General features: G+C 48.0%; 1 protein-coding gene across 1 annotated transcript in view; it reads right to left on the reverse strand.

The window, feature by feature from the left end:
• Window positions 1-13628, reverse strand: part of LOC132568073 (tudor domain-containing protein 3-like) — a 47665-nt gene that overhangs the window by 20044 nt on the left and 13993 nt on the right. The window lies entirely within an intron of this gene.

Raw genomic sequence — 13628 nt, forward strand, 5'->3', positions numbered from 1 at the left:
TTCTTCCTAATGTTGAGCCGGAAACTCTTCTGATTTAATTTCAACCCATTGGTTCCCCACCTTCCGGGGCCACAGAAAACAATTCCACCCCATTCTCTAGATGACAGCCCTTCGGGTACTTGAAGATGGTGATCCTATCACCTCTCAGCCTCCTCCTTTCCAGGCTAAACTTGCCCAGCTCCTTCAACCTTCCCACACAGGATGCCTGTGGAATATCATGTTCCAGAGGACATACAGAATGATGCGTTACAGAAACAGCAGGACAGAGTTCCTCATTCCATTCCAAAATCCACCTTCGTCTTGATCATACGTCAAGCTTCTGGGGGACTCCATACACAATTTAAAACAAAAAACAAAACAAAACATGGCACAATATTTTTGCAATCACGAAGCGCCTGAGACTGATCACTTCCACGCTCTTGTCCAATGCAAGGAGTTTCAAGTTTCAGGCATACCCTGACCCACTAAATCAGGGGTAAAGAAGGATTCCCACAATTTAACGGTGTAGTTTGGGCAACAGGAGGACAGTCTTGAAGACTAGTAATAGCTCCGTGGCGCAGAGTGTTAAAGCTGCAGTACTGCAGTCCTAAGCTCTGCTCACGACCTGAGTTCGATCCCCGGCGGAAGCTGGAGCCACATGTGGCTCTTTCATGCATATCTTGTGGCTCTCGAAGCCCCCACGGCCCTGGAGAAGGCATCTGTCTCTTTAAATCACTTCTTCAAACCAAGTCAGCTGGCAGTTTGGGGAATACATTTAAAGTTGCTTTTTTTTTACCTCCTCCCATCTATTTCCTTCCTTCCTTCCCATTGTTTGTTACTAAAAGTCAACCTTTTAGTCTTTATAAGTCAAGGGTGTAAACTCAAGGGTGTCAAACTCATTTGTTATGAGGGCCTGAACTGACATAAATGAGACCTTGTCGGGCCAGGCCGGGCCATGTATGTACTTATTTAAGATTTAAAAGTTTATATCTCCACTACCTAAAGGACACAAACATGACTAAAGATTTTTCTTTTTGAATTAAAACATGCTTAAAACATTAGCACTTGTTGGTCTTAAAGGTGCTTTCTTTGTATCTCTCCCATGGGATCCAGGGAACCGGGCAAAGGAAGCTCTGGCTCTTTCCCTCCCTCCCCAAGGGACCAGGAGTGGGAGGAGCCTCAACACGTCAGGAGAGGGTGGGATATAAATCTGATAAATAAACCAATGGAGAAAATTGAGGTTTTGCTCTGTAGCTCCTGTGCGATTGAGCAAGCCTTGCAAAGCAAGTTGAGATGCAGAAGGAAGCAGACAAGACCAGTTGCTCGGGGGCTCGATAGGAGGGGGGCCTGATTTGGCGCTCAGGCCGCATGTTTGACACCCCTGGTGTAAGTGGTGTTTAAGTATCTGGTACTCCACTGGTAAGCAAATTGGGGAATTTACAATAAATTGGGGAATTTACAATAAATAGAGCGTAACTGAGCTTTTATGTTCCTACATTCTCCATCAAACCATAAAGCAGTTTGGGATTTTACTACTTGTTTAGATGTGACCCTTCTCGATTCCTGTTTTAAGGATTCAGTAATGAAATTTAATAAATTCCCATAAATTCGTATTGCCTCTAATGGATTGGGGGAATGTATAAATGCAGATTTATAGCCCAAACTGGTGTTTGATTTCAATCATTTTCGAATCTTTTGGTCTAAGTCTGGAGATGGAAAAATCTTCGGCAGAAATTCCACATCCTGAGTCACAGCTGATGTGAAATTCCCATTAGTACCGAAGACACATATCAGGATAAATGGTCACTAAATGTCTGATCTCCGATTATAAAGCAAGAGACATAAGGCATAAAGGAGAGGGAGATTAAAATATAATCAATAGCACTACAAGCCCCTGAGAGAAATATATGTAAATTCATGTGACCTATCAAAATATGTCAGACCATTCAGCCAGATTTTGTAAAACTGGGTGCAAAACTGTGCTAAATTCAAGCCTGCAGGGTTTGACAATTTATCCTTGGAGCATCTCGTGGAAGGAATAAATAAAAGCAAAAGGTCATCCTGATCAAATCCCAAATTACTAAGAAAAGACAAGATGTCATTGCCAACACTTGCATTAAAATCTCCAGTTAAAATTATTTCTGCATTGGGGAATTGTTGTTCAAGTTGTTCTAAGTAAGCAGCCAGCCTACTCCAATGTGTGGACATAACAGATCTGTCGGAGGAGGGCGGATTGTAGATATTCAGTAATAGTAAAGAAGGATTCCCACAATTTAACGGTGTAGCTTGGGCAATAGGAGGACAGTCCTGAAAGCTAGTAAGTGCCCCGTGGCGCAGAGTGTTAATAATAATAATACAATAATAAATTTTATTTGTATCCCGCCCTCCCCGCCTAGGTGGCTCAGGGCGGCTAACAACCTTTTATACATGTACAATAATAAATAAAAACGTTGAGTTTAACAATAAAAGCATTTAAACATTATAAAAACCAGTTAATAATTAAGAATACATAATTTAAATTAATTTAAGTTAATCTGGCAGTAGTGGTGGCATTCTGACGCTGGTCTGCCAGTTTAATAATTCCATGATAATGTAGGTCCTTGAAACGGGACCATGCTGGCGGGTCCTTAATTCATAGTAATTCAGCAGCTGGTGTATGCTTGTTTGAAGAGGACAGTTTTGCAGGCCCTGCGGAACTGATCAAGGTTCCGCAGGGCCCGCACCTCCTCCGGAAGCTGATTCCACAAGGCAGGGGCTGCAGCTGAGAAGGCCCGTGCTCTGGTGTTCTGGAGCTTGACCTCTCTCGGCCAAGGGATAGTCATTTTATTTTTTCCAACTGACCTCAGTGCCCTCTGGGGTTCATATGGGGAGAGACGGTCCCTCAGGTAGGCTGGTCCTCGGCCATACAAGCTTTAAAGGTAATAACCAACACTTTGTACTGGACTCGGTGTATAATTGGCAGCCAGTGCAGTCCGCGCAGCCCCGGTCGTATGTGCTCCCATTTCGGGAGCCCTAACAGTAGCCTGGCCGCCGTGTTCTGCACTAGCTGCAACTTCCGGGTCCGGCACAAAGGTAGCCCCAAGTAGAGGGCATTACAGTAGTCCAGTCTTGAGGTGACCGTTGCATGTATCACTGTTGCGAGGTCACGATGCTCCAGGAAAGGGGCCAACTGCCTTGCCCGCTTCAGGTGGAAGAATGCTGACTTGGCAGTGGCTGCTATCTGGGCCTCCATTGATAATGAAGGCTCCAGTAAAACACCCAGACTCTTTACCTGGCGCGCTGGTTTCAATGGTGCGCGGTCGAAGGCTGGGAGAGCTATTTCCCCTCCTGGAGCGCCACGACCCACACAAAGGACCTCTGTCTTCGCTGGGTTCAGCTTCAGCCCACTCAATCTGAGCCACGTCGCAACAGCCTGTAAAGCTCGATCCAGGTTCCCTGGGGCGGAGCCGGGTCGGCCGTCCATTAGTAGATAGAGCTGGGTGTCATCTGCATATTGATGGCAGCCCAGCCCAAACCTCCGGGCAATCTGGGCAAGGGGGCGCATATAAATGTTGAACAACATTGGGGAGAGAACTGCTCCCTGAGGCACACCACAATCTAGTGTGTGTCTCTGGGATCGCTCCCCCCCAATAGCCACCCTTTGTCCCCGACCTGAGAGGAAGGAGGAGAGCCATTGCAAGGCCAACCCCCTAACCCCAATGTCGGCGAGGCGGTGCCTTAGCAACTGATGGTCGACTGTGTCAAATGCCGCCGACAGGTCTAATAACATCAGTACCGCAACGCCGCCACGATCCAGTTGCCGCTGGAAGTCATCCACCAACGCGACCAGCACCGTCTCCGTCCCATGGCCCGGTCAGAAACCAGACTGGCATGGGTCAAGGACGGAAGCGTCATCTAGGAACCTCTGTAGCTGCAACGCCACTGCCCGCTCAATAATTTTACCTAAAAATGGTAAATTAGACATCGGTCGATAATTCGCCAATTCGGCCGGGTCTGCTGTACATTTTTTTAAGAGAGGGCGAACCAACGTCTCTTTCAGAGGCGTTGGGAAATGCCCCTCTGCGAGGGATCTATTTATGATGTCCCGTAAAGGACATCTAAGCTCCCTCTGGCAAGATTTAATCAGCCAAGAGGGGCAAGGGTCTAAATCGCATGTTGTTGGGCGAGCAGCGGAGAGGATCCCATCTACTTCCTCCAGGTTGAGCGGGTCGAAGTGATCCAGTACCAAACCCGAAGACAGGCACGGAGCCTCAATTTCACTCACTCTTTCCAAAGTGGTAGGCAGGTCTTGGCGGAGCAATGAGATTTTATCTGCAAAATATTTCGCAAATGCCTCGCAGCCAATCTCCACTTCTCTAATATTTGGTTTGCCTTGTGGCAACGTTATGAGGTCTCCAATTATTCTAAACAATTGTGCCGGGCGCAAATTTGCAGATGCAATCTTGGTTGCAAAGTAATTCTTCTTTGCAGCCTTGACTGCCATCTCATAAGACTTCATAAATGTTCTGTAGGATGTTCTCATTGCTTCGTCCCGAGTATGTCTCCACTGCCTCTCTAGTTGTCTGAGCTAGTCGTCTGAGCTAGTCGTTAAAGTTGCAGTACTGCAATCCTAAGCTCTGCTCACGACCTGAGTTCGATCCCCAGCAAAAGCTGGGTTTTCAGGTAGCCGGATCGAGGTTGACTCAGCCTTCCATCCTTCTGAGGTCAGTAAAATGAGAACCCAGATTGCTGGGGGGAAAGCGTAGATGCCTGGGGAAGGCAATGGCAAACCACCCCGTAAAAAAAGTCTGCCGTGAAAAACTTGTGAAAGCAATGTCACCTCGAAGTCGGAAACGACTGGTGCTTGCCCAGGGGACCTTTCCTTTTCCTTGAAGGCTAGTAGATTTTAAATTAAAATTAGAGGAGACAAGAGCAGTTAACCCTTCACGGGGCGACCTCCATTACTGGCTCTGGACGCTGGGAGGGAATAGGATTCAAATCCTTCAAGAAATAAAAGAGTTCCAGCCCAAGTGTCCTGTAAAAGAACAATATCAAAGGATCCGAGATACTCTATGAAGTCATGATCATTAGCCTTATTCCTCCACCCCGATATGTTCCACGAGACAAATTTTATTGCCTCGGGCAGAGAGATATCTGGAAGTCAATCCATCTCAACAAGGTGATCTAAAGAATTATTCTCATCAAGGTTGACACACCCATTGCTAATTGTTCCAGCGTACCTAGAGGGCCTAAAACCCTAGGACTTCCTTTATTTATTTATTTATTTATTTATTTATTTATTTCTGTGGATTTAACGCTTTCGATTAGTGTTAGCTGCTAGGTCAGCTGCAGCTGGTCCTTGAAAAGTGCCATTTGGCCATGATATTCCATGCTGTGACAACCCCTATGAGCTGTTTTTTCCCCCCAGGACTTACCCAGAGTGGCCTTACCTTAATTAATTCAAGTTACTGTAATGGAGCTTCTGAAATCTATTTCTTTTAGAGCTCATTTGCCCTGTTTGGTGTCGTGGTGAAGTGTGCAGACTCTTATCTGGGAGAACCAGGTTTGATTCCCCACTCCTCCACCTGCACCTGCTGGAATGGCCTTGGGTCAGCCATAGCTCTCTTATCTGGGAGAACCGGGTTTGATTCCCCACTCCTCCACTTGCAGCTGCTGGAATGGCCTTGGGTCAGCCATAGCTCTGGCAGAGGTTCTCCTTGAAAGGGCAGCTGCTGTGAGAGCCCTCTCCAGCCCCACCCACCTCACAGGGTGTCTGTTGTGGGGGAGGAAGGGAAAGGAGATTGTGAGCCGCTCTGAGACTCTTCGGAGTGGAGGGCGGGATATAAATCCAATATCTTCATCTACCTCACAGGGTGTCTGTTGTGGGGGAGGAAGGGAAAGGAGATTGTGAGCCACTCTGAGACTCTTCGGAGTGGAGGGCGGGATATAAATCCAATATCTTCATCTACCTCACAGGGTGTCTGTTGTGGGGGAGGAAGGGAAAGGAGATTGTGAGCCGCTCTGAGACTCTTCAGAGTGGAGGGCGGGATATAAATCCAAGATCTTCATCTACCTCACAGGGTGTCTGTTGTGGGGGGGGGGGGGAAGGTAAAGGAGATTGTGAGCCGCTCTGAGACTCTTCGGAGTGGAGGGTGGGGTATAAATCCAATATCTTCTTCATCATGTCAAGCTCCCATATATTTCTTCCCTTCGGGAATTAGGTGCCCGGCAGAAGAGCCTGGTTGATCTCTGGTATTTACTACATAATAGCTGTTACCATCCAGAATACACAGCCTGGTGTCCAAAGATGCCAACTATATCGGCCCGATTTCCTCCTCGGTCGAGACGGTAATCGGTATTGGAAGTCGGCGGTATCAGTGTTGTCCTTCCTTCCTTTCCTGCTTCCTGCTCTCATTCTATACGGCTCTTACGTTAAGCAAGTTTGGTCACCCCTGTTCTAAATACAGGGCAGGATTATAAGCCAAATCAATGTTCTATGAATGTTAAATCGACCCCCTTGAAAGACATCGCTCCGCCACACGCACACATCTTTTCGTACAAAGAAGTACGCAACGGGGTTGGGCAGCTGCAGACGCTTACAGAAGAATCATCTGGGTCACGCACGTAGTGCTCTCGGTCGCCAATGAGTCTCGGGAGTGAAACCAAGCTCTGTCTGTAGGTTTCCCCGGCCTAAGACTGGAAGGCAACCCACCCTGCTCAAGCTGTACTCAAAGTCAGCGAAGCAGATTTCAAACTCTGGCAGAACCTGAAGTGGCATCCTCGTCGGAAACACTGGAGCCTGCGTTATCTGCCTGCGGCACGTATCCAACATGACATGCACCGATGCACAAGCCAGCACGGCCTAATGTAAGCACGGCCCATGCAGAAAAAAGAGCGTGCAGCTATTTTAGGTATTTCAAGAGAGAGAGAAGAGAGAGTTTTGCTTCAGGCACAACTTCAGGAGGCTTGTTGTACAGCATCAGATGGGACCATCAAGAAGATCAGATCGCAGCTGAAACTTCTGTGTTTTAACAATTTATTAATAACATATGGTTACAATGTTTAATTATATCATTTCTATCTCTAACCCATATGATGTTTTCTATCCCCCCTCCCTCCGTTACTAGACTTACCCCAAAGTTATATATTTAAGTCCAATTATAGAGGTATCCCTAACCCAAAGTTCAATATCTTTTTCTTCTCATTCGTATTAAAAAATTGTCCAATGTCTTTTTACGTTCCACTCTAACTCTATGTATCTTTTAAATTTCTTCCACTCCTTTTTAAACACTTCCAAATCATAGTCTCTCAAAGTTCTTGTTAATTTATCCATCTCACTCCACGATAAAACTTTCACAATCCAATCCCATTTCCCTGGTATTTTTTCTTGTTTCCACAACTGCGCATACAATGTCCTCGCAGCTGAGAGCAAATACCAAATTAAAGTCCTATCTTCTTTTGGAAATTTTTCTATTTGTAATCCTAACAGAAAAGTCTCTGCAACTTTCTTAAAAGTCATAACCCAGAATTTTAGAGATTTCTTGTTGTATCATCCACCAAAACTTTTTCGCTTTTTCACAAGTCCACCACATATGAAAAAAAGAACCCTCGTGATGTTTACATTTCCAACATCTGTCCGACATCTTTTTACTCATCTTTGCCAACTTCTTCGGAGTCATATACCACCCATACATCATTTTAAAACAGTTCTCCTTGATATTCTGACATGTTGATATCTTCATCGAGTTCTTCCAAAGGTACTCCCAGGTGTCCATTTGAATTTCTCTGTTCACATTGATTGTCCATTTGACCATTTGAGATTTTACTACTTCCTCTTCTGTAGACCATTTCAATAATAATTTATATACTTTCGATATTAATTTTTCATTATCTCCAAGCAGCTGAAACTTCTGGAGACTGGAACTTAGCTTGCCTAAGCCCTGGTCATTATGGAAAAGCTAATTCCTAAGTACTTGTCATTAGGGAAAGCCTCATTCCAAGTTAGGCAAGGTATGCCAGGGAGGGTAAAGGAGGTAACCCAAGCCAGGCACTTCCCATGTTAGTTCTAGCTACCCACATGTTGTTTCGGTGGTTGTTTTTGCCCCCCAAGTCGCAGCCAACGTTCCTTCTAAGCTGCGTTAGCGGGAGCTGGCTCACAGATTTTTAGCGTCCGATTCACACATTTTTGTCATAGCTCAGGAAAGATGATCCCACAGCACACTCATGTATGTTTAATATCAGTAGCTCACAAAGTAGAATTTTTGCTCACAAGACTCTGCAGCTTAGAGGGAACATTGGTCACGGCTGACATATGGCCACCTCTTGTGGCGTTTTGAAGGCAAGAGACTTTGAGCGGTGGAGGGAGTTGCTGTCATTGCCTGCCTCTGCGTAGCAGCCCTAGAATTCTTTGGAGGTCGCCCTTCCAATACTAGCCAGGGTTGACCCTGCTTAGCGCTGAAGGTTCAAAGAGAGCAGGCTTATCTACACCATCCAGGTCAGAAGACTGCAGATTTACACCCCGCCCTTCTCTCTGAATCAGAGTTTCAGAGTGGCTCACAATCTCCTTTAACTCCGCCCCCCCAACAGACACCCTGTGAAGTGGGTGGGGCTGAGAGAGCTCTCACAGCAGCTGCCCTTTTAAGGACAACCTCTGCAAGAGCTATGGCTGACCCAAGGCCATTCCAGCAGCTGCAAGTGGAGGAGCAGGGAATCAAACCCAGTTCTCCCAGACAAGAGAGCTACGGCTGACCCAAGGCCATTCCAGCAGCTGCAAGTGGAGGAGTGGGGAATCAAACCCGGTTCTCCCAGATAAGAGAGCTACGGCTGACCCAAGGCCATTCCAGCAGCTGCAAGGTGAGGAGCAGGGAATCAAACCCGGTTCTCCCAGATAAGAGAACTACGGCTGACCGAAGGCCATTCCAGCAGCTGCAAGTGGAGGAGTGGGGAATCAAACCCAGTTCTCCCAGATAAGAGAGCTCTGGCTGACCCAAGGCCATTCCTGCAGCTGCAAGTGCAGGAGTGGGGAATCAAACCTCCCAGATAAGAGAGCTATGGCTGACCCAAGCCCATTCCAGCAGCTGCAAGTGGAGGAGTGAGGAATCAAACCCAGTTCTCCCAGATAAGAGAGCTATGGCTGACCCAAGGCCATTCCAGCAGGCGCAAGTGGAGGAGTGGGGAATCAAATCTGGTTCTCCCAGATAAGAGTCCGCACACTTCACCACTACACCAAACAGGGCAAATGAGCTCTAAAAGAAATAGATTTCAGAAGCTGCATTACAGTAACCTGAATTAATTAAGGTAAGGCCACTCCGGGTAAGTCCTGGGGGGAAAAAAGAGCTCATAGGGGTCGTCACAGCATGGAATATCACGGCCAAACGGCACTTTTCAAGGACCAGCTGCAGCTGGCCTAGCAGCTAACACTAATCGAAAGCGTTATGTGCCACTGAGACCACCTCCCACCCAGGGTACAGCAGAACTCCATTCATTTATTTTCTTTAGATTTTTAGTCACCGCTCACCTAAAGGGTATTGCAGCGACTCGCAACATTAAAACAAAACGTAAAAATGACATAAAACCAAATTAGAAATATAAAATACTAACATTAAAATATGAAACCATCAAAATATGTGGCTGTTCTCACACCACTCATAAAAACAGCCCGAACGTGTGGTTACACTCCAAAGGCCAACCTAAGCTTTAAAAGGTAGGTAAAGGTAGTCCCCTGTGCAAGCACCAGTCGTTTCCGACTCTGAGGCGACGTTGCTTTCACAACGTTTCCACGGCAGACTTTTTACGGGGTGGTTTGCCATTGCCTTCCCCAGTCATCTACACTTTCCCCCAACAAACTGGGGACTCATTTGACCGACCTCGGAAGGATGGAAGGCTGAGTCAACCTGGAGCCGGCTACCTGAACCAACTTCTGCTGGGATTGAACTCAGGTCATGAGCAGAGGGCTCCGACTGCAGTACTGCAGCTTTACCACTTTGTGCCACGGGGCTCTCTAAGCTTAGACCCCCCGTTTTTCCCTCCCCAAGATGCTACTAGACTCTAACCTAGCCAATTCATGTCTTTTTTACTGCTAGTGCAAACAACCAGTGCTAGGGGGCCAGGGGTGGGGTGGGGGGTGGGATGTGGCCCATTCAACCCATTGTGCTCTGCTTCCCCTCCTCCCTACTGCAAGATCATGGGTGGGTGAAACAGGAAATGCCGAGGCAGATGGAGGTGTGTGTCTCCCACTGCAGGCCAGAAAAGAAAGTGGCATAATTTGTGCTGGCAAAAGGATAAAAACATCATAAGAGCCCTGCTGGATCTGACCACTAGTCCACCATTCCAGTAGCCAGGGGTTTTTTTGTAGCAGGAACTCCTTTGCGTATGAGGCCACACCCCGCCGATGTAGCCAATCCTCCCAAGAGCTTACAGTAGGCCCTGTAATAATAATAAGACGACACTGGATTTATATTCCACCCTCCACTCAGAGCAGCTCACAATCTCCTTTCCCTTCCTCCCCCACAACAGACACCCTGTGAAGTGGGTGGGGCTGAGAGAGCTCTCACAGCAGCTGCCCTTTCAAGGACAGAGTCTCAGAGTGGCTCACAATCTCCTTTCCCTTCCTACCCCACAACAGACACCCTGTGAGGTGGGTGGGGCTGGAGAGGGATCTCACAGCAGCTGCCCTTTCAAGGACAGAGTCTCAGAGCAGCTCACAATCTCCTTTCCCTTCCTCCCCCACAACAGACACCCTGTGAAGTGGGTGAGGCTGAGAGAGCTCTCAGAGCAGCTGCCCTTTCAAGGACAGAGTCTCAGAGTGGCTCACAATCTCCTTTACCTTCCTCCCCCACAACAGACACCCTGTGAGGTGGGTGGGGCTGGAGAGGGCTCTGACAGCAGCTGCACTTTCAAGGACAACCTCTGCCAGGGCTATGGCTGAGCCAAGGCCATTCCAGCAGCTGCAAGTGGAGGGGTGGGGAATCAAACCTGCTACTCCCAGAGAAGAGTCCGTACACTTCACACCAAACTGGCTCTCCACCTGACTCACCTCTGTGAGTAGCATGATTAAGGGAACGGCTATGTTGCGACTTAGCAGCCCGGTGGAGGGAGGCACACCTAAGGGGAAGCTCTGAGTCTTGGCAGGAGCTTCCCCGCTGTTAACTGGAGCACCACCGGAGGCCCGTTTAGCCCCTTCTTGGGGCTGAGGCCTCCGCGGAAGCAACAAGGCATTTTGGCATGACACATGTCCACCTCAGCCCCTGCACTCTCACGCAGACTCTTCTGTATCCTGACTCCTGGCTCTAGACGACCTCGCTTTCCGCTCCCTGACTTGGCTTTGTGAGTCGGCTTCCGTTGGAACTTTTGGCTTCACCCCGGACTAGACTCGGACTTGCACCCAGCCCCTGACACAAAGGAGTTCCTGCTACAGAAAAAGCCCTGCCAGTTCCTCTGGAGGGCCAACCACAGAGACAGAGAGGCTGAGGCCTTCCCCTGATGTTGCCTCTGGCGCTGGTTACGTATAATCTCTTCCCCCCTCACACACACACACACACTTTTTGGCTGCTTCTGTTAGGTATGCCATGATATTCATCCCTCAGCGTAGCCCCAGAACATAATATCCATTATGAAATCCTGCAGAAATTACCAAGTGCTGAAAACGTTGACTTTGAGAGGGGGGAGAGAGATGAATCTCCAGCAGGCTAAACCAGAACATGACCAAAATAACTGCTGTGTATTGAAAGCAACGGAGGAGATTATGAATATGAGAGACATCAGGGCCCCTGGATTACATACTGGCATGTTCATGTCAAGCTCCTATATATTTCTTCCCTTCAGGAATTAGGTACCTGGCAGAAGAGCCCGGTTGATCTCTGGCATTTACTACAGAACAGCTGTTACTACCCAGAACGGGAATGATGCGTGGGAAGAAATGCTCCAATGGTTTCAAGGCCTCTTATCTCTTTGATATGTACTGACAACTCCTCTTCGTAGTTTTGCTTTCCTAAACTATGACCCTTGGGTTCGGAAAAACCCCCACGGTTGTGACCGTATTATATAGCTCTGTGTGTTGGTTGGTTAGCTAGTTCTTTCACAGACGTGTTCTGTAAGCATCTCCAGGTCTAAAAAAATGAGTCTATTTGCAATAAACAAAGGATATCGTTATTTGGACTATCGGAGCTTGACAGTTCACCTGCTAAAAGATCTACTTTTCAGATATATGTGCATTCTACTGACTGCTAATTCTTTCTGATCGCAAGACTCAGAAGCTAAAACGTTACGCTGCCTCTCTCCCTGTTCCCAAAAGCCCCCTTGTTCTAAAACGACTGCTCTCCCAAGGACTCATTCACCAATATTCCCGAACTGAGCTCATTCATACCTACTGCAAATTGCTCGGCATTCCCCCCCCCCCCCCCCGCTGCATCTGCGCACAGAGCTTCTGAATGACTAACTCATACCTTAGTATGACAGGAGCAAGAAGCCGATTGGCTGCTATCACTTTCTGTAGCACCATTTTGTTCCATGAAACGCTCCCTGCTATTTTGTTTACCGCTGAAGAAGAGACAAGGGTGTCAAACTCATTTGTTAGGAGGGCCAGATCGGATATAAATGAGACCTGCTTGGGGCTGGGCCATGCCGGGCCAGGCCATGTGTGAACCTATTTCAGAGTAGGTAGCAGAGATATAAACTTCATAAAGGACACAGACAAACACAATTAAATATATACTTTTAAAAAACTTAAAACATGCTTAAAACGTTAGCACTCGTTGGTCTTAAATGTGCTTTCTTTGTATTTCTCCCATGGGATTCAGGGAATTGAGCAAAAGGAAGCCGCGGATTTTTCTTTCCTTCCCCGGGGATGGGGAGGGGAGGAGCCTCAGCCAACAGAAGGGAGAGAGGCTTGGCTCAGTAGCTCCCCTGGGCGATTGAGAGAGCCTGGAAAAACAAGCTCTGCCTTCCCCCCCTTCCTCCCCAAAAGGAGGAGCCTCAGCCAATGGAGAAAACAGAGGCTTTGCTGTGTAGCTCCTGTGTGACTGAGCAAGCCTGGCTGGCAAAGCAAGCTGAGATGCAGAAGGAAGCAAGAGAGAGGGAGAAGGAAGCAGATGACAGTCAGTTGCTCGGGGGCCTGATAGGAGCCCTCCGGGGGCCTGATTCGGCCCCCAGGCCACATGTTTGACAACCCTGAACTACAAGGTCTGCTACTACCTACTCCTGTCCTGCTACTACCTACTCCTTATGGGCAAACTATCTGGGCAAGTTACAAAGCTGAAGGGGAGGTGCTATTTCAAGTTCCTGGTTGAGGTGAGATTTGAACTGAATCACAGGATCACAGGGCTGGAAGGGCCATCTAGTCCAGGGGTGTCAAACATATGGCCCGGGGGTCAAATCAGGCCCCCGGAGAGCTCCTATCAGGCCCCCAAGCAACTGGCTGTCATTTGCTTCCTTCTCCCTCTCTTGCTCCCTCCTGCATCACAGCTTGTTTTGCCAGGCTTGCTCAATCGCACAGGAGCCACAGAGCAAAACCTCTATTTTCCCCATTGCCTGAGGCTCCTCCCCTGCAGTTTCTGAGCCATGCCTCTCCTCCTTCTATTGGCTGAGGCTCCTCCCCCTCTGGGTTCCCTGAGGATGGAAGGAAGGAGCCAGAGCTTCCTTTGCCCAGTTCCCTGGATCGCATGGGAGAGATG

This window comes from Heteronotia binoei, chromosome 3, assembly GCF_032191835.1.
Source record: "Heteronotia binoei isolate CCM8104 ecotype False Entrance Well chromosome 3, APGP_CSIRO_Hbin_v1, whole genome shotgun sequence".
Classification (NCBI taxonomy): Eukaryota; Metazoa; Chordata; class Lepidosauria; order Squamata; family Gekkonidae; genus Heteronotia; species Heteronotia binoei.